Below are 21357 nucleotides of genomic sequence, written 5' to 3'. Positions count from 1 at the left end.
CATTACAAAATGGATGTTTGAGGAGGTGATGGGCAGGTAAAAAGCGCTGGCCTGAACAATCCAGTGACTTAGGCTTGAGGGTGCGCTGGAAATTTCTAAGAGCATCAGAAGTTCATTCCCCATGCCTAGATTGACACTTAAACATAGGAGTCTCCCATTTCTTTTCCCTAGGAGAAAAACACTGATTGGGAGCACAGTTTATAGTCAGAGAAGAGCATTTTGATTTGAAACTAATGCTGTTTGTATAAATGCATTTTCATGCACTATCCCTTTCTTCCATTTCATGTGTAGATATCGCCTACAGAAAGAGAAGTGATTTTCCATGAGCCAAGCGTCTTCCTGATGTGAATGGCATCATTGTGTGTCCCAAGCTCGGCTCTGATGGCTCTTGTGTTGGCGTGAATCTGGAATGTCTCTGCAGAAGTCAATGAGATCAGGTGAAACCAAGACCGGCTTTTGACCCCTGGCTGTCAACAAAAAGGGGTTCTCAAGATAATTGCAGGAATACACAAACGATAAAAGTTCCTCTTTTTTATTTTTGGTGCAGAGAATAATGAATGTCGCTATTTATCTGAATTGCTCAGAAGGTACTGTTTAGTAAGAAAGAGGAAATTAATTTTATAGACCGTATCCACATTCCCTCTGCATGGTGGAAAAAGAAAAAGTCCCTTCCCATCCTCCTTATTATAATTTTTCCTGGAGTGATACCAACTTTTGTTACACATTTTTTACAGTGGGGTATGAGGTTTATGGCAAAGAAATTCTGAAATGGCATTTCTGTGACAGTGTTCAGCTTTAATAAAGTCCTGTGTGGGTCTAGCCCTGCTCCCCGGCTCCAGGCTGACCGCCTTGGGGTGTCTGCTTTTCCCAGCTGGGCTCGCCGGAGCCAACCCCCAGCTCCGCAATGCTGCGTGATGTGGGGTCACGGGAGCAGGGGTATGGAACAGCCTTCCCGGGGGGCTCTCCAGCCCTCGCCACACAGGGCTGCTCCCCACGGGACCCCCAGGGTCTGAATGCAGGGATCTGGCCATCCCGAAAGCAGCAGCTGCAGGCTGCCTGTCCTTGCCTGGCATCTCCAGCCTAAGGCTCCACGAGATGCAAAGAGATGTGCGGCCGCCCCCTCCCTCTGCCACTTTTATCTTCCCACTGCCAAGGCAGGATGCTCGCAGCCCCTGGCTACATGTCGCCTGTGATCTGGGGGCAAGAAAGAATTCAACAGAAAATAAAAATAGCTAAAGACCTGAGTGCCGTTTGGAGTACAGGGTGTTTAAGCACCCGGAGGGCAGCAAAAGCTGTTTCCAGGTGCTGCGGGCAGTGACCCTGGTGCCTTGCCGAGCTGGAGAGGTTTTGGGAACAGGAGCAGTGGTGTGTGAGCCCATGGAAAGGCTTGGTGGCCGTGGGAGCTGCTGGGATGAGGCTCGGCCAGCTGAGGAGATGCCACGGTGAACGCAGCCCTTGGGAAAGGCTTTAAGTTTTTTTAAAGATTTGTAAATGTTAACTCCAATATTGCCCTATTTTCAGCCTCCAAGAGCATGAGGTTGGATCCAACTGATTTAGGGCTCTGTTAAGTCTGAAGACAAATTCTGAAGCATGAATTCACCAGTGGAAGAGCTCCAAACTCCCTTTCTGGGGGGTGGGAGCGAAAGCGGGGAGTTACACTTCAACTTCTTGGCTGTTCTGTGAGTGATGCATAGAGGAGCCCCAGCTCCCAGGACAGGCATCCTCACCACCGTGCCCCTCTTCCTTGGGGAGATCCTGCAGAGGGTCCACACGTTTTTTGGGGGGTTCATGACGTGGTACCCTAATTAGCAAGGCAAGGGGAGCTGCACAGGAGGGTGGAAGCCAGGGTGACCTGGTCCAGTCCCGGTCCCGTCTCCTCCGCCACCACCAGCTGAGCCAGCGTGGTGTCATTTTAAGTTCACTTTATGCATATTATACACAGGAATTAAGGATGGCACCAAGTGGCAAAGGATGAGGCTTGGGGAGGGGAAGCCATTTCCCAAATGAGTCAGCAGGAGCTAAAAATAGTCACCCGGAGCCCAAACCACAGAAAATGCTGCTTATTACAAATTGCTTCGTTCTCCTGCCATCCTACAACGCCAGCCCGCACCGGAGCCGCAGAGGTTGCAGGGCAATCCCTGGTGATGCGATGGGGTGGGATGGGATGCAGGGGCTGCTCCCTGGCAGCAAGCACGGGTTTGGGGGACGAGCAGCCCTCCAGGCAGCACACGGGGGTCGGGGCTACGGGGTTTCTGCCGCCAAGTGTTCACAGAGAAGTGCAGATTTCAGTAGCTGGAGCAGCAGCTGGTTTTATGGCTGTAGGTGGAAAGTGAGTTCAATTTTTTGCAGAACCTCACTGCCTGAGGAGAGAAACAAGAGGCACCATCTTTCCATCAAACCATGCAGTCTGCACTGAAAAGGAAACAGTTTTAATAGGGTTCAAAAAATAAACGTACTCCAGGCTTCTGCAGCAGCCTGCCAGTGGCACTGCCCGTGGTGGGATGGGAGCCACCAGTGGCCCAGGTGGCTGCTGCCACCACCCCGGGGCCTCTGGCTCAGAAATGGTTTGGCACTTGGATGGAGATGGTGGGTGCTGCTGAGAGCGGGCTCTGCCCTCCCTGTGCTCGGAGGAGCCGCCGCGTTCCTGCTGACCCCTATTAAGCTGCTCCCATATGGCCACGGAGCTCAGCCATGCACAGTGTGTCACTGGCTTAACTGGAGTGTTGGTTTTGACCTGATTTAGTGAAGCCCATGAAAAAAAAAAAAAAAAAAAAAAAGGAAAAAAAAAAAAAGCCAGTTGGACACACTTATTCAGGTTTAAAAGCCGGCTTCTTTCAGTTTATCTTAAACCAATTAGGAATGAAAAACAAGCCACTCCTAATCCAAAATAAGAGGGTGTCCCTCCCTGCCTCTGCTGCCCGCTCCCGGGGCAGTGTTGGTTTAGGGAAAGTGATGCAAAGCTGCCGGGGTGGGTGGCGGGGTGCTCCCAGGGTGGGTGGTGGGGTGCTCCTGGGGTGGGTGGCAGGGTGCCCCTGGGGTGGGTGGAAGGATGCTCCCGGGGTGGGTGGCAGGGTGCCCCTGGGGTGGGTGGCAGGATGCTCCCAGGGTGAGTGGCAGGGTGCTCCCGGGTTGAGTGGCGGGGTGCTCCTGGGGTGGGTGGTGGGGTACTCCCAGCAGGGGCACTGGCACCCACAGCCGCTGACACTGCAGCCCGCCTGCTCCCACCGCACGCTGGCATCGCCTCCTGCTCCCCGTATTTGTTTGTGGATGTGTGCGCAGGCAATATTGTGACTGTCAGAGACGTGATATTAAAACATTTACCCAAAATACCTCTGCCTGCCTTTCTCCTCCCCTCGCTCATCCCCCTCCTCCTCCTTTTTTTTTTTTTTTTTTTTTTTTTTTGTGTGTGTGTGTCTAAATTCCCAATGTAGTGATGGAGGTCTTCACCCAGGAAAGGGTTAAGCATTTTGAAAGGTCTTGTTTGAGGTAGAGTGAATTTTAACCACCACACACATAACGAATGTGAAACAGCCTGAATTGCTGGTGAGGAGCCAAGAGCACAAGAGAGGAGCTGCTGAATTTTAATGATTCATTATTGCATGGAAGGCCTTTGTCTTCCTTTATCCGGTGCACAATAAAAGAATTAATTGGACAGAAAATGGCAGGGCAAAGAACTGACAAGTCATTAAGGGGCTCTGAATGGCTGATTAGGTGCACATTGGGGGTGGAATTTCAACTGCACTGTTTCAGCAAGGGCTCCGGAATAATAATGGCATGGCACAGTTTATATTTTGTATGCAGTACCAGAAAGGCCTTTATGTCGGCATTGTGGTGCTATTTATTATGCTGTCTATTTAGCCATTGTTGGCATTGTGTTTGCAATAAGAATGCACAAACAAAGTTGAGATTTTTTTTTTTAACTTCACGAAGGCAAAATAATTGGGAATCAGAATCTCGCTCCACAGATAGTTTTATTAATTTTTGTGTGTGTGTCCAGAAACGGCAGTAAATATTTAGACTTGTGAGAAGTAGCTTCATTTAGAAAAAGGAAAGGAACTAATCAACTTCTCCCACTTCCCCCCGTTCCCAAAGAGCCGCTGCTCCGGGAAGCCTCGTGCAGCTGCTGGAGCCCCCGCGAGCAATGGGGTGCTGACCACTTCCACACCCCGACGCCGGGAGGATGCAGCTCAAGGAAAAGCAGCCAACTGGAATTATTGGTAGCTAGGAAGTTCATTGAACATTTCGCACACGGATCCTTTGAGGTGGCTTCTGCCAAAGTTTCGTTGTTGTTGTTGATGTTAAGCAGTTGCCTGCGAGTTATAATAAAAACCACACACACAGAAGGGAAAGAAAAAATAAATAAAAATCTCAGCACACTGGGTAGGTGTGATTTTGATGAGGAATGCACTTTTTTTTTTTTTTTTAAGACGATAACAAACAAGAATAGCAGTTTACTGTCAGGTCTGTGCACAGCTGGTTGAAAGTTTCAGGGGAGAAAAAGAAAACTTTAATGAAGATCCAGCTTTTTTCTTTCCTTGCAAGTAAATCATTACAGCCTGATGAAAATAGAAAGCTGTTGCTTTCACATAACAGAGATTTTCACATGATAAAGGTTACTTTTTTTTTATTTTGCTGAAAAGCTCACAGAGGATAACTACATTTCTGACAACCTCCTTCCTGTCCTCAGGATGCTGCTTGATAACCAAACGCAAGCTGCCCTCCTCCTCCCGAATCACAAGCAGCAAAAGCCTCTTTGCCTGCCTGGGTACCAGCAGCTATGCTCCTACATGTCACTGCCAGCTGAGGGGCTGTGTGGTGCCGTAGATGAACCCTGGATTCCAAGGAATAGAGGAGCAAAAGCTGCCGAGTGCTGATGCACCTCATCCAGCTGCTCCTGAATCTTTTCTGGGGGAGCTGGGATAGACCGGGATGCACTGAGGTGGACTGGCCCTGTCTCAGGTGGACAGCACAGAGTTGCCAGCTCTGCCTCTGCATCCCGAGCCATACCTCATCCCCATCCTTCCCCTCCCACCCCTGGGAACCCAGGTCAGGGAGTTTTTAGCACCACGTGCATCGCCGCTGCCCCACTGGGATGAGCTCACACACTCACATCCTTTGGAAAATGACCTCTCCGGTCCTGGCTGGAGGAAAAGCAGGGATAGTTTGGTTTTCTACTCCTCTGCAATCTTTGGTCCCCAGTTTTTCTGTCTGGGCAGGCTGGGGGCAGCGTGAGTGTCACCCCCCACATGATGTGGGGCAGAGTGGGCTGGAGCTGCCCACCAGGCACTGGAGCAGAGCCAGGGAGAAAGTGAGGGGCGACACTGAGGTGTCCCCGCAAAGCCCTGTGCAGGGGGAGGCTGCAGGGGGAAGGCAGGCTCCACAGCCACACATGTGCAATGAATGTCCCCAAAACAGCAGCCCCAAGGGATGGACCCATGCACGCATCCTGCACCTCTTCTTGGAGCTGGGCCCTTTCTCATGTTGCTTTTATTTATTATTTTTTTCCCTGGTACTATGGGCTAATAACGGGTTAACAATATATATATATAAATTTGAAAACGTGAGAGGGGATTTGGGTGTCAGGGAGATGGATGAGCTGCAATCTGAAACTTTTTAGGTAAGAATAAGTGAAAAGGAAAATGGGGTTATTACAAAAAATGCCATTCTCTGTAGAATACAGCCCTTCTGTAATAATATTTTAAGAGGTAGTTAGTGGCACTCTTCATTCGGGAAAGTAAAGGCATGCATGTCAAACAAAAATAAAATAAAATAATAAAAAAAAAAAGAGGTGGGAAGGTAGCTGGTTCCACTGGAAATTGTAATGTTCCTCCTGAGACGTCAGTTTCTTAATGCTGTGAAAGCAGAAAAAAAATAAAAATAACGCTGCTAATTGTGCTCCTCCGCTCGTGCTGCAGCTGGGAAGGAGGCAAATGGAAGAGCTGCTGGGAGCAGCGAGGGGCGCATCAGCCGGGGTGCGCTGGTGCCCGCGACTCTCGCTGCAGTGCAACCCCTTTGGCATCGTGCCCCTGCAGTGAGCCGTGAGTCACCCACCTGCTGTTGGAGACCCGCGAGTCACCCCTTCCTGACACCCCCTTTCCCTGAGAAGGAGGATTTAATGGAGCCCCCATGAGATCCTGCAGGCAGGTGACAATTCACCTGCCTGGCGAGGTGCCCCGATGCTTGCTCCTGTCCCCCTGCAGCTCTCGCTGCCCCGGGGCCACCTGAACCCCAGCAGGTCTGTTGGCTTGGAGAACCTCTCCTGGTGACCAGATGGGGCTGGGGATGAAGCTGGACCCAAACGGACAGAATTCAGGCAGGAATCCAGATATTCTCAACATTTGGGAGAAATCAGATCTGCGGAGGAGGAGCTTGGAGCGGCGTCTATCAGAACAAAGTCAGGTGAGAGCTTCAGAGCCAGATTCCGACCATCCCTTAAGAGCTGTGTTCATGCCCTTGGCTGAAATCCACGCCTGGTGATGGGATGCAGAGAAGTTAAAAACATATCTAAAACACTTAACAAAATTCCCAGATGGAAGCAAGTTTATTTTTTTAATGAAAATAACTTAACAAAACATCCGAGTAGTAGATGTTTGTGTTCTATTTCTGGGAATGCAGGAAAGATCCTCTGAACCCCGCCCCCCCTGCCCCCGAAAAAAAGAAATGCTAAAACAATCAGCCCCAAACTATGCAGATATTCAGATCTGCTTGGAAGGAAGAGGGAAGATGGAAATAGCTGCACTGGAAGAGAGCAAAGGTCTGTCTCAGGAGCACCCTGCAAAGGCACATGCACGTTTGCCATGTAGAAGCAAACAAAAAACCCCTCAAACCAGGGGAACAACCAGAGCTTGTATAAAATAGCCCTTCCCCTGGTCTCTGCCAGCCTCGGGCAATCAGCAATGCTGTGAGACACTTGCATTGCCTCAGTGCTATGCCTAGAAGTTGCATATTTTCCACGAATTTGTCCAACCCTCCCTTGAACCCAGCTCTGCTCTTGGCCTCCGCCAGTGGCAGAGCTCTGCAGCTGAACCGTGTGCTCCGAAAAAAAAAATTAGAAGTCTTTCTTTTGTCTAATTTCAGCTTTCTGTTCAATTACTGTATCACGAGACACACCAGGTGATGGCAAGAATATTCTGTCTCCTTTCCCCATTTGGTGTGCTTCACTGCCTGTACCAGAAGACCTCAGTCTGGGCTGGGAAGAGCCTGCTAGAAGTACTGTATTTCAGATCCAAATCTAAAATATCTACTTTGGGCAGAATTTTGTCCCTGTCTCTGACTCCATGTTGGGGCCTGATACACCTTTGGTGCTGGTGACGTTTGTCTCGTCCCAGTGTGAAAAATGGACTTTAAACATGCTTTAAAAGTCAGGGTTTCCTGGTTTCTGAGTAGTGAATCCTACCCTTTGGGCCATGCCTTCCATGTGATGGATTTCTAGATCTCTGGGAACACACACTCCAGGGGAAGCAGACAAAGCAGAAAAGGCTGTAGTGTTGCCTGAAATTACATTTATATCTTGGATGGCAGAGCAGCCCGGATGGGACTGCTATACACATGGCTGTGGGAAGGAAGGGCAGACGCAGTGGAGCAGATGCAGCTTTCTTTGGGAAAGGCAGGCAGAGCTAGGGCTGGACCACCACCGGAGGCTGGGAACGGGACAGCCAGGTCCCAGACTGGGTGATGATGTCTTTGCATCCTGCCCAGGCTCGGGGCACATCGGCTCACCTGGGAATTGCCACTTCAGGAGGCTGAGACCTGGGTTGCAGCAGATGCTGCCCCATCCCCTCCCACGGGGGTGGCTGAGCCCCCCTATGACCCACCTCCTGTGGGCTGGTGGAGTTCCTGAGGTTTCAGGGCCACCCAGCCCAAACCCCAGGATACAGATTTTGAGCCCTAAATGGCTCAAATGGCATCTTTTGGATTTTCTCTTTTGCCTAATTACAGGGATTTATTTTTATTACTACTACGGACTTGTTCCAAAACCCAGTTGGCTCAGCAGAAAGCTTTCACAGGCTTTTGGATCAGACCTAGGCACTTAGTGCAGTTTCTCCTATAACAAATTAGCCGTTATTTGCTGGTTCTCATTTAATTATTAAACAGACATTGCAGATATTAAGCTTCCAGGTGCCTTGAAATCAAGGACAAGGCTCCCATTGCCTTCGGGAGGTCCCTGGATTTCACTCCAGCTCCTGACACAGTGGTGAGTTCCCAAACTGTGAAAAATGGATCCATGTTGTTATGTTACAGGCCCAGTCCACTGGGTTTGGAGCCAAATAGTCCTTACAGTCAGACATACTGAGATGGACTCTGGCCAACATTTCTGCAGTCCAGCCACAACCGAGAGCTTAGTGCACCTCTGTGTATAACATCTGCTCTACCTTCCTGGGAACGGTACTTGCCGTGCCTCTAATCGCTTCAAACATCGTTGCTAAACACAGGGATTAGGAAGGATTTGAGGCATCTGCTCCCTTGTGATCTGAGCTTCAGCTCTCCCAGGGTGTTTTATAAAGGTGAGAACCTCTGATCCTTTCACCTTGGTTAAAACCCTTGAACATTCTTGCAGAGTGTAGGAAACGAAGCCATTACTTGTCTCATTATTCTCATGCAGTTCTTCTAGTGAGGTGTGTCCTGTGTGGCACCTTGGAGGACAGCAGGTGGAGGACCCCACTGAGCATACAAGGATGCGGTTTAGGAAGCAAAAACATTTAAGTTCTTTTAACTCCATTGAGTTTTGCTGTGGAGTTCACTGAAGACTGCATGACGGGTTTTGCCTCTACCTTAAACACTCAGAAAGTTTCTCTTAGTGTGTCTCACTCTATACATCTATCATCCCATGGGCTGAGCCAAGCCCAGAAATGCTCTTTTCTCCCCAGCCCTGGAGCAGGGCACACAGGGATGTTTTCCCCATAGGTTCCCCTATTGCAATGGAGCTCACGGAGAGCAAAATTCCTCCAGCCCTGTCTTCATCGTGGGTTATCTGATGCTATTGGACTCCAGTTTGAGCTGGACTTGCTGGAGTAGGAGAGGTGGGATGTGAACTGCTGCTGCACAGGCTGACGGTAACTGAATGCAACACATTTTCCCACACTGAAAATAAGCAATTTCTGACTGAAGTGCTGACTTGCTCTTTGAGTTGAACACTTGACTATTCTCTGTAGGAAGAAGCGTTCATATACAGGGATTTCAGAAGTAACCAGGTCCTGGAGTAAAATCTTCACCCTCAGGACACCTGTCCCTTCCTTGGAAATGTAATTCAGTGCCATTTCTGTAGGTGTAAAGCTCTATAGCGGCAGTTAATATATGCATACTTCTGGGTTCCCTCATTACCATTTCAGTTGGCTCGTTTACATAATAACACAGAACAGAAGATTATTTGCATAAAATAAAAAAAATCAAATAACTGAATGTTGCTTTTATTTTGAAAGGCACAGAGAATGAGCCTGTGAAGTTATTTATATCCCCAAAAGTACCAAGGAGGCTAATCGGCAGGGAACCGTGCTTTCTGCACAAAATGGGACTTGACCACTTCAATTTATTCATGAAATATTAGCTCACTTAGTGGAAGAGTTTTTTAAGCAGCTGGGTTGGAGCTGACGGGAAATCCCCTCCCAGCTGCAGCGGGATCAGCACGACTCAGAGCCAGACAAAAGTAAATTCCCCCAGCTCTGGTCCCGCGCAGCACCTGAAGGGGCTGGGGAACGAGGGCTCCGCTCCTTGGTTACAGCCAGTGTGACAAAAATATGCCATTCACTTCCAGCACTTCTGCCTAGTGGTCATTTACCTAATCTGGGGGTCTTACACCCACCCCCTCCTCGGTACGAAGATGCTTGGGCACCTTCATCTCCAATCAAGAGCCAGAGCAAAGCTCCTCGTGGGCTTCCCAGGTTCCCCATCGTGTTCCTCTTTCTTCTGCTCCTCCCAAATTCTGTGGCCAAATATTCCCACACGAGCAGCCCTTGGCCATCCCATCTGATGGGTCAATGTTGCTATGGGTGTAACAACAGCGATCTGGTTTTGCAGCCAGCGGAGTCACCACCAGCTGAATACACCCTCGGGTTTCAGGGGCAGGGAAAGCCATGTGCCGGCACTTGGCACGCACGGCCGTGGTGGGGTGGGCTATGTGGGGAAATGTGGGGCTGAGCAGTAAAACTTGTACTAATTTGGTATTCAAGGCGTGTGCAAAATGGCCATATTTGCATGAGAAAGGTTTGTTGGGAGAAATCTTCGGCCAGATCCTAGTTTCATTTATAAGCCTCCAAATGTGCAGCATCTTTACTGGCACCAAACTGGGAATGTTACTTCGGGTTTGCACAAGGGTCATGAGAGCTGAACTTGGCCAGAGAGCACCCAAAGCCTAAGAAGCACCAAGTTCTTTATTACAGCAACTCCTGGCAAAGCCATCGCCAAAATTAAACTATAACCTCCTGTAACAAGCTGGCTTCTACGTTTTTAACAATGGTGCAAATCCTTCTGGAGATTATTGGGGTAAGCAATGCTGAACTTGGCAAGTTCATGCAGCGCACATGGCCTCAAGATTGGAAACATGACCCAGAACTGCCTCCATTATGTGTTCTTCGGAGACCAGCTCTGGACTGTGGGAGCACTGGGGCAGAGGGACAATGGGACAATGTTTGTGCCGGGATGTCCCTGTCCCACAGCGTGATGCTCTGAAACAAAGTCCTAGTGCAAGCATGTGAGCGGCCGCCCTCCGCCCCCCCGGTACACCAAAATGAATGTGTATTGTTGGGCATGGGTGTGGTGGGTTTCAGCACACTGAGCCTGCCAGACTTGGACTTCTGCCCCAAATATTCACATGGCCTTAATAATGTTGTTCCCCTTTTCTCATACTTGTCCATGCCCTCACCAAGGCTGTGGTGGCTTCTCTGTGCTGCCGGCAGCGCGGGATTGCCCGCGGCAGAGCTCCATGTGCCCACCCTGGCCAGGTGTCCCTGGAGCTGAACCCTTGTTCACAAGGAGCCACATCCTACTGTCACATGGAAAATCCCCTGGCAGGGCCAGGGTGGGAAGGAAGGAAGGAAGGTCCTGCATGGTCCCACTGTAGGTCCTCCACCAGCAGCACTTGGGAGGGTGAGATCTCCTCTGCTGACCCCCCATCCCAAACCCATGTACAGCCACCAGAGAGAACCACTGCTGAGAACCTCAGCTCAGAGATCTTTCACCTCTGTGCTTGGTCCAGAGCCTTGATGGTAGATGCACCGGTGAGTGACACCTTGAAATCCTTCTTCTAGAAGCCTGGAAGAGCATGTGCAGGGAAGATAATGGCTTGGGATGGGCTAGATCCTGACCTCCTGCCTGTCTCCTGCAGCATAAGCACCATGTCTATGTTACATCTGTTCCTCTTCCAGGTATCTGCTGCTCTCACGGGACAGCAGAAGACTGAAGAGTGAGCTGAGGCTGGGAACAGGGGCACTCGATAAAACAGGAGGTGATGCTCCCTCGAGTCCTACCAACATTGCTCTTGCAGAGACAATGAGGCCCCGGCTATTTGTGATGTTTCCTTGTGTCCTGTACTGAATATTCAGAAGGAAAAAGCTTTTACTTCACCAATTGCACTGGGACCCCTGTGAGAGCATCCCGTTAGCACCCAGCAAGAGTGTCCCTTGGGCTGGTACGCGCTGGATGGGTCTTCTCCAGGTTCCTCCATCCCAGACACAAATTGAGCCGGGGGGAATCCACAGCAGAATTTCACAGCTCACTGTTTTAATAAATGTCTGGAAAACGCAGAGTGAAATTGAGTTAGGTCCTTTCCAATACACTAATATTTTGGAACACATGGATCTTGCATATGGGAATAGTCCTGGCCCGGAAAGCATGGGTAAGACCCAAATAGCTCGAAGAGACAGCTCTCTGAATGCTGCTTGGAAGCTGGATTCAATAAAAGGCGATCCCTTGGAGCCAAGGAAACAGGACAGCCAGCCTGCTGAGACCCCAGCCTTGCTGCAGAGGATTTCAAGGCCATTGGCAAGTGCTGTTCCATGATACAGGACAGATGCTCTGCCCACTAATAACGAGAAAAATAGCTATGAACACTGTTAATTGCCAAAATGTAAACTCGCTTCTGAGGCTTGCAACTCCCTCTTCAGCAGAGGCTGCGGACGACATGAACTCTCCTTTGCTTTACACACACGGCGTGGCCACGGAAAGAAAAACGATGTGTCTGTAAGGCACCTGGCCCCAACCCCGGAGCAACACGGAGAGAAGCACCTACCCAAGAGTCAGCGTTTTATTGCAAAAAGCTGAAAACTTGGCCAAGCGCCCCGTGCACTCCCTGGGCTTTGCACCGTGGCCCTGGAGAGGCGTATCTGGGTGCTGAGCATCGCCCCGCGTGCTGAGCATCACCCTGTGTGCGCCTGTTTCTGGGAACCCGCTGCTGATTTGCAAGGGAAATCATGGGTAAATAATCCTCATTACCCAGGAAGGCTGTCCCCTTCCAGATCAAGTTCACTTGTTATTCTGATCAGCCGATAAGCCTCATTTGCATAATTTTTTCTTTCTTTGACAGTCTGGCTTTGCTGTCTCAGTTAAAGCAGGTTTTTATTACTCTTATTAATATTATTGCTCCTTGTGGTCATCCCGACCGAAGAGCTTGCGAATGCCTTCAGGCTTGCTGGGAGCTGGGGGTGGCGATGCGTGGGCTGGGAGCTCTCGGCATGGGGGGGGCTGTGCTTTTTGCTCCCCCTCAGTGCTCCCTGCAGCCCTGTGCTCTTGCATTGCTTGGCTGAGAACGCTGCAGCTCGCCACAGCCACCCCACTCTCAGGAACTGCCCAGGCCCATTACCAGGATAACAAACGGGGAGCAGTTGCTTTTGAGGTCCCCCCATTGGAGTTATTCCTAGCTGCTTGACCACTCCAGGGGCAAAAAGGCTTTTTTTAATGCGAGTATCTGCTTTTTCTTTTCTCTGAGAAGGGGTGCTAGAGACAACACACAGCCGCAGTGGTCTCTGCCAGCGGCGGAGCAGCCCACTGCCTGCCTTCTCGCCCTGAGCAGACCCAGGGTTTTCTCCTGAAATCACTCTCCCCTGCAGCTTCCACCCACTTTTTAAAGATGCTCAAACCTGAACCATCTCAGTTTCTACAGAGGAAACAAGGCAGGAAAATGCCAGCTGATGTTGCTGGCTCTGAAGCTGGGTCCTGCCTTGAATGAGAAGACACCAAGACCTCATCCCTGTCCCCATTCCCATCCCTATCCAGCCTCATCCCTGTCCCTGTTCCCATCCCCATCCTGCTTGGCAATGTCTGCTGCTCTGCCCCTGTGGCCCCGAGCTGAGGGCTGCAGCGTGGGCAGACTGGCAGGGTGCAAGAGGAGGCATGCAGATGAGATGCAAAAGAGAGGGACAGGGATTTGCATCATTTGCTCCATGTAGGGGCTGCTTGGAACTGTACCAGGGCAGGAGGTGGGGGGTGGGCACTGTTTTACAGCTCTCTTGGTGGTATCAGTGTCTCCACTGCTGGGCTCACGATGGATTTCTGGACATAGAATTTGCAGGACAAGGACTTTAAAGCTTGGTCTTTTCAACTTTTTAAAATCCTGTTTCTCTTTGTGCAAATGCAGCTGCATCTGTTGCAATTAGCTGGCTAATACTTTTCTATTAATTACACATGGTCTCTGTGAAACTACCTGAATTTTAGCTGATTAACATACTGTTCTCTTTTATTCCAGAGCTCTGCATCCCCTCCAGCTCCCTCAAGCTCCGTGGTCCCTCATGCTGCTGGAGCTGGGCTGGGATAGGGGCTTGCCAGTCCCCCAGATCCTGCTCTTTCATGGCTAATCCGAGCATTTCCAGAAGCGGCTGAGTTTTTACTGAGCATGATGATGTTGCTTTCAATAATAGTGAAGAACTTTTCTCCCTGCAGCAAATAAAATTCTTTGGCCCGTGCCCAGGGTCCCAGCATGTCATTGTAATGGTCCCTCCTGCCTGCAGGTCCTCCCGAGGTTGCCAGCTGGTGCATCTTAGCTGGTCCCTGAGTTTCTACTGGAATTGGGGCTCGGGCAGCACCGTGTCAGGCAAACGCAGCACAAGCGGGCCCGGGGCAGCCACCATCCCGTTACTTGCGTCTCTCTGGCTCCTCCTGAAGGAGACATCCCTGTGTAGCTGCAGATGGAGAGGCAGCAGTGTGGCGCCGATCGCTCCTTGCCCGTGGAAGGTGCGATAATTTCAGATGGGATGAAAGCGAGATGGGAGACCTGAGGAGAACACGCATCTCATCCCACCATCTTTTTAATAGCGTTATCCCTGCCCACTGCAGCTCCATCGGCTTGACAACACCCGCCTCCCGGGGCAGCCGAAGCCAACAGAGCTGGGAGCCTGGAGGGATGCTGGCTGGCAGGGATGGTGCCGCGGGGCTGGAAGGAGCAGCCACGGGTCAAGCTGTAGGCACTGCCTTTACAGGACTTCTCCATGCGGGCAGCAAGACCAGAAACCCACCCTCTGAGGGCACGAGGGAGATGTGGGCTCTGGCCGGCAGGACAAGGACACAGCCCTTTTATTTAACCTCCCTATCCCCAGGGGCTTGGATTTTGTATCCTGGGCTTGGATTTTGTATTCTACTGCCACTCTCTGACTCCAAGATCCTGGCAGTGGTAATAAATATGCCCCCTGCTTTCCTGTGAAGAGGTTTCGTGCTCAGCCCCAGCCCCGTTTCAAAGGGTGACCCGCTGTGCCGGGTTGCTCCAGGGCCACCGAGCCCTGGATGCCCTCACTGTTCCTGCTCTTTGACAGACCTCTTAGAGAAAACCCGACTGGCACAGAGCTGGGAGATGGCTATTCATTCTCTAGCCAAGGCACAGCCCTTTTTTTTCTGGGACGTATATTTCATGTTGCTCTGTGCTAATTTTCTGTGGGATGGGCTGCTGCAATGGGAAGGCAAGACCACGGCTCTAAGGGGACAGGCAGCTACAAGGCAAAAGGGATAGATGCTCAGGAAGGGAGCAGCTCCTAGCAGGCTGAAGTCTCCAAACTTGCACTCTGCTCAGGCTAAAGGCTGGAGTATCAGGCTGGCAAGTGCCTGGCAGTGGTACCGTGGCACCCGTGTGGGTGCCAGGAGAAAACTGTACAGTGATGCCCACCAAGGAGCTTAAAGCCTGATGGATTTCCTCCGCTTCCTGGGGACAGGCATGACAGACACTTATGTTATTGTTTGCATAGGTCGCCTGAAGTGAATCACATCCTCGGGCTCCAAAATAGCTGTGGAGGTTTCTCTCTGGGGACTCAGTCACCCCAGAGAGGAAACAGGAAAACAACAAGCTAAATATTAAGCGTGTGCTTTAACGTGAAGCCCAAAGACACACTCAGGGTAACACATTTTCCCCATATACCCACCTAGCACGGAATCAATGAAGTTGTTATTTCCAGACATCCTCAGCAAACACAAGCCTACTCAGTAGTTAAATTTCCCCCCCTAAACTCTTTAATTCTTCTGCAATCTAAGGAGATGGGCCCGATGGTTACTTAGTCTGGGTTAAAAGTCTGTGTTTCCCTCTCTGAGCGGACTTAAATAGTGAATTATTATTAGATATGTTGTTGACTATTTTGGGACACCAAACATCTGGACACTACAAGTCACATCCCTACAGGATCCTTCCCTCCGAGCACCCTGGGGCTCGTTGCCCATGAAGGCTATGGTACAAGCAGGCCTACAGATCTGCAGATCTTCGCTCAGCCCAGCCCTGTGCGTGGTCCCACTCACAGTACAGATCCCAGACGCTGCTCATGTCTGTATTAAGGGAAAGGGTTTAACCCAACCCCTGTTCAGCAGAGGGGACTTTGCACGGGGGGAGAAGAGATGGATGCAGTGACCAGAGGGGCTAGGCAGGAGCCCAGCAGCTCCACCTGTGAGGACCATTCCTGAGAGCACAAGTCTCCAACAAAGAGGAATGTGTGGGCTCTGCCGGAACCAGAAGCCTCACAGCATCGAGAGTAGATAGTTGAAACTTCTAGTTTGAAAATAATGTTGTGGCCAAGGCATAGCCTTCAGGAGATGTGGGGGCAGCTCCCCCAGGACCTGCACCCCTGGCTGGAGGCAGCCACAAGCATGGCTCAGCTAACACATCCCCTCCGCCACCACCCTCGGCAAGGCTTTCCATCCCTCCTGACACACAGCACCAAGTGCTACGATTTATTTGTACCGATGGCAGGAACCATAGGTTTGCTGCAGCCTTTCCCCAGGAGAACATCAGCTTCACGTCCCCGTTTCTCACTGAGAGCATGTGGGGCCGTTAGGGCTTTCCTGAATTCTTCCTTTCTGGAAGCCCTTTTTCTCTTAGGTGACATTAACCGAGAGCTCTGTCACTCCACCCCACTTTAATGATTTCCTCTGGAACATTTTGTGTTCAATAAACTAGTGTGTTCCCCATCTGAGGTGAATCTCCTGCAAAGGGAAGAAAAGAAAACACAAGCCAACAACCCTGTCCTGAGCAGACTGCGTGCTTGTCGCCAGCGCCTGCCACCCAAATTACGCCGTGGAAGAATGTGCACATGGCAGAGGTCCCTGAACATTTCAGGCAGGATATTGCCTGCTCCTGGATGCAGCCTCTTTCACCGCTGCAATAACATTTGCTATAATAAGCTGCGACTCCGTTTCGGGGAAGGCGGGCGCGTGGCGTAGACGTTTTGGCCCGGCTGCTCCCCTTGCACGGAGGTGGCTGAGGGTGGTGGTGGGGCTGCAGGCCCATCTCCTCGCAGGCACTGACCCACTGTGCTCGGGGAGGGGGGTCTGCACCCGCGATGGGGTCAGGTTAGCAAGGAAAAGCAGGCGATGCCCCAGGGGTGCTAAGGGGGTGTATCGCTCTTCTGCCTTCCCCCATGGGGTAAGTTCAGGCTGGGCAGCCGGGATGGCTCCGGGCAGCTGCCAGGGCTGCAAACCGTCCCCTTGGCCTCCAGCTTCTGTGCCAGAGCCTGGGCAGGCGTCCTGTCCTCCCGCCTGGGCAGCCAGCCCAGCCACCTCCTCCTGCAGCCTCCTTCATCCCGCTCCCGGCAGCTGGGCTCCTGCCCGGCTCTGCCTACCTGGGACACGCACTGGGAGCTGAGTGCGGCCGCCGTGCAAAGTTCCTTCTTTGCAAAGCTGCTCCTCTCCCTGCCAGGCTGCCTGGGGGCCTCCTGCGGGTCACCTTGTCCCCTGGGAACAAACTGTCCAGGAGGGCTTTTTGCTTGGACACTAGGTTGCTTGTTTGAGCTGCTTGGGCAGGCTTAGCCCATGCAGGGGAAAACTCCTTGGTTTCACAGAGCCACGGGCTGGGATGGCATTGGAGCATCTTGTTGGCCGTGAGGTGCCATCAGGTTCTGGGCCAAGAGGGAGTGCTTTCCTGGGCCCAGAATGGCAGCCCATGCCCCACATCCATCTGGAGGTGCTGAGCCCATCGCTTTTCCATGGGGTCTCCAACACTTCTTCCCAGCCCAAAACAGTCCCTATTCCCAGTCTGAGTTTTGCCTGGTTTCCATTTCTGGGCTTTGGCTGTCCCATGCCAGACCCTGCTGGGGTTTGCTGGCAAGAGCCTGCTACCACCCCACCTTTTCACTGCGGGTGGGCATTTCTGCCCTGGGTGCCTTTGGTGGTTTTTCCAGGGATAGCAGTCCGCTCTTTGCTGGCCAGGGCAAAATGGGCTGGTCCCTCTCCAGCCTTTAGGGAGCAAGGCGCCGATTCAGGAGGAAATCTGGTGTGTGCTCCTGTCCCATCACACCTTCCCACTCTGTGCCCTAAACCCCTCCAGAATGTACCCGAAGAGGAAAGAGCCATTTCTGGGATGTATCTGTGGGACAGCAGTGTCACCCATCCCAGGTCCTTCTCCTTGAGTTGACACAAGCCCCACAGGCAGTTGAAGTCCATCTCCTGCTGCGTGACAAGGTGGCTTTGTGCCAGCTGGAGCAGCAGCACTAGAGGGGCTCTCTCCACAAGCTTGATTTACCCCCAAAATAAGATCATAGAATCATAGAATCATTTAGGTTGGAAAAGACCTTTGGGATCACCAAGGCCAGCACTGCCAAGTCCATCACCAAGCCACGTCCCTAATGAGCAGAGTCTGTTCGGAAGGGGGGATCCATGCAGAGCTGTGGAAAGGCTCCTGCCGACCCCTGTGCACCTTGGATCGGGCTCTGCTTTCGGGAACCATAAATAGAATCCGAGTCACTCAAATACCCAGGACCTGTAAGAGCCATTCATAGCTGCAAATTAACAGCTACCGTCAGGGCCCATCTGTGCACGCCCCAGCCCCGGGTCGGATTCCTGCTCCCTCTGTTTAACCTGATGACCATAATTACACACTCGTTTATACACCCGGCGGCACCTGAATGCTTTACAAGACAAACACCTAATCCCGCGTGGAAATTATAGCCACATAATATCTCTTTTCATTATTTGCTGAGGTGTTGAGTCTGATTACAGCACACACTGTTTGCTTTGTACCAGGGTAAAGCCCCTGTAATTTCTCTGCAAGTCAACATCATTCCAGCAAGGAGGCTGAAAATCTACAGGCTACTGTGCAAACGAGCTAGCAAATATTAATCCACAGTAAATGATCTGGGAGGTGGAGGCAGGGAAGGGGTGAGCAAGGTTATTTATACCCCCCCCCCCCCCCCGAGATTAATAATGCCAAATTAAAAAAAAAAAAAAAAAAGAAAAGAGGGAGAGAGGACGACAAGGGGCATGAAACATTCCTGCTGCCACCGTTCCTGCTCCTTGGGGTAGGGCTCCTGGGGAGCAGTGTGCTTTTTTGGGGGCTGCTAATGGGAAGGGAAATGCCCTGATTGAGAAGATGGGACCTCCCTTATGTCCCATGAGCTTTAGCGGGCTGACAGAGACAGGCTGAGCTTCTCACGTTGTCCTGGCATGTGGCACTCCCTGACCTGCCACGTGCTTCCCATAAGCCCTGAAGAAAGTCACTTAACAGTGCTGTGACTCAGTTTCCCCAGCTTTAAACACAGGTTATTAATGCTTTCTGATTCCCAAGGGCTGTGTCCTACATGGACGGGAGGCATGGATACTCAGTGCAATGGCAATGAGCACCACTAGGTACATTTAAGCCAAGGATGTGTGAAAGGTCCTTGTCGGATGCTGTTTTCCTGAGTGAAGGGGAAGCAGGAGGGGACCCGCGCTGCCCTGGGCTGAGCTCAGACACTTCACTATCAAGGCAGCATCAGTGGTTAGATGAGACCCCTTTGCTGCGCCTCTGCAGCTCCCACTGGGAGGGCTGGGAAACCTCGCGGATCTCCTATGATTTCCCTAGATCCATTTTCCCATCTGCTGCCCTGTGAGGATCTCACCTTCCCGATGCCTTGCTCAGCATCTGGGCTGCCCACGGTCCTTGGGGTGTTTCCCAGATGGGACATCCCCTCATTTCCCACCTTTGCAGACCCCCAGCAATGGTGATCCGGAGCTGGGAGCGCCCGCATCCCCCCACAGCTCCTCACCGTGGCTCTGCAGCCCAGTTCAGATGCTGTGCCCTTGGTTTCTCCCCAGGAAAAATATCACCTTGGGCTGAGATGCAACAGGAGTGACGTTGTCTGGAAAGAAAGAAGGATTTGCTTTAACCTGCGGCGCGTGGGTTTGCAACCAAAGTATACAGGCGGGCTTCAGGCTAGACTGTACCCTGGACCCCAGCCAGGTGATGGGCTGAATCCTGGTCTGCATCTCGGCCGTGCAAAAACTCCTGCTCGGCGGTTTCAGGGCAGTTCACTCCGGGTTTCCACCGAGGGAGCGGTGGGGGAGCTGAGGTCAGCCCGCTGTCCACTGCCCGCTGCCCGCTGCCCCGCTGCTCACGGCGGCGCGGAGCAGGAGGGAGCTGATGGCAAAGCACCGGCAGCATCCATGCTCCTGCCGCTCGGCCCCGGCAGTGGCATGGGCAGGGGGTGATGTTATTGAAATCCATGTCAAATGGGTGTTAATGAAAGAAAACCAGGCCTGTGTATTGCATCCCCCTTAAATCTTCAGGGAAACGTGTGTGCATGCTGGAGAGAGGAGGGTAATTATTGCTCCCAGTGGCAGATGGGGAACCGGGGGAGCACCGGGGCCCCCAGGGCCACCCCCAGCCGGCGCCAAGGTGAGCCACTGCTGGCCACAGAGTGGGCTGAGCACCACAGGACCAGCACCACCTCAGCCACTGGCTCCTGGTGCCCCATCTCTCTCCAAATTCTCCAAAATTAATTTAATTAACTTAAAAAAGGCAAATGCAACCAATGCAACTTGAACAAGGCAGGCTGGATGGGGAGCACCGGGTCGAGCTGCACCAGCTTTGCCATCCCACCACACTCCGACTCCCGCGGCCGCTGCAGACACACGCGTGTGTACATGAACGTGCACACGTGGCCCCATGCGTGCTCCTGGTGGGATGGGGTCCATGCTGGGCCGAGACTCGGCCTCCCGGAGATGGAGAGGCAGCGAGCTGTTTCTCCAGCACTCAAGTTTTTCTTTCAGACTCCAAGCTGCCTTGCCAAGTGTTATAAAAATATATCAGTGTGAGCCAAAACATTTAGCACTCCACTTATTACTTCAAGGTTATAGGTTAAACAAATTCCTTCTCAGAATTTACTGTGTTCATTTTAGCTTCACAACACAGCCCTGCTAGCGGTAGATATATTTCACACTGTAATACCTCCCTTATGTATTGGAGGGGGGGAAAGGAGAAGAGGAAAGTAGCTTTCTAAATTTTTATGTGAACAAAAGCTACTATATAAACTAGCTGAAAACAAGTCCTTTGCAAGAGATAGTTTGTAAAACTTATTTTCCAGTAACCAATAAACCAAGAATGAAAGGCAAAGTTTGTTTTTACCTTACCTAATAATTGTATTTTATTTTCTGAGTTTTGCCTTTTTTGTACAATAAAGCCTAAAAAGAAAATAAAGAGCTGAATTCACACCTCGGGCAAGCAGGTGCGATTGTTCCAGTGAAAGTGCACCCCTGTCAGCCGGGCTCTGACCCCTCTGCGGTGGGGCATGAATCCAGATAACGGGCATCTGCTGGAGTTATCACACATGGAGCTCCAGGCTGGGGAAAAAAGATGGTTTGGAGAGTGAGGGCTTGCGGCTTGCTTTCCCGCTGGGCTCCCTCCAGTCCCTCCAGTGGTATGAACTCTTCCTTTTCTCATCTGCCTAATGTGATGCATAAACTAACTTCATCTCTGTGGTCTGCACGCATGTCCCCATTGCTGATGGCTTGTGTCACCTCATGTCTGCCCCGTGCAAGTCTCTATAGTGGGGCTGATGCTTTCATCCAGCATTGGAGGGGTTAATTCATATCTGGAGAAAAAGCTTCCAAGATGGGAGGATGCAAAGCTGAGCCCAGGCTGGCACTGAGTGCTGTGACTACGGGAGACGTCACAGTTCCACACATGATGCTGCTCCCTTCGGTGTC

Source organism: Falco biarmicus, chromosome 4 (genome assembly GCF_023638135.1).
Source record: "Falco biarmicus isolate bFalBia1 chromosome 4, bFalBia1.pri, whole genome shotgun sequence".
Classification (NCBI taxonomy): domain Eukaryota; kingdom Metazoa; phylum Chordata; class Aves; order Falconiformes; family Falconidae; genus Falco; species Falco biarmicus.
Note: the sequence above shows the minus strand (reverse complement) of the source record.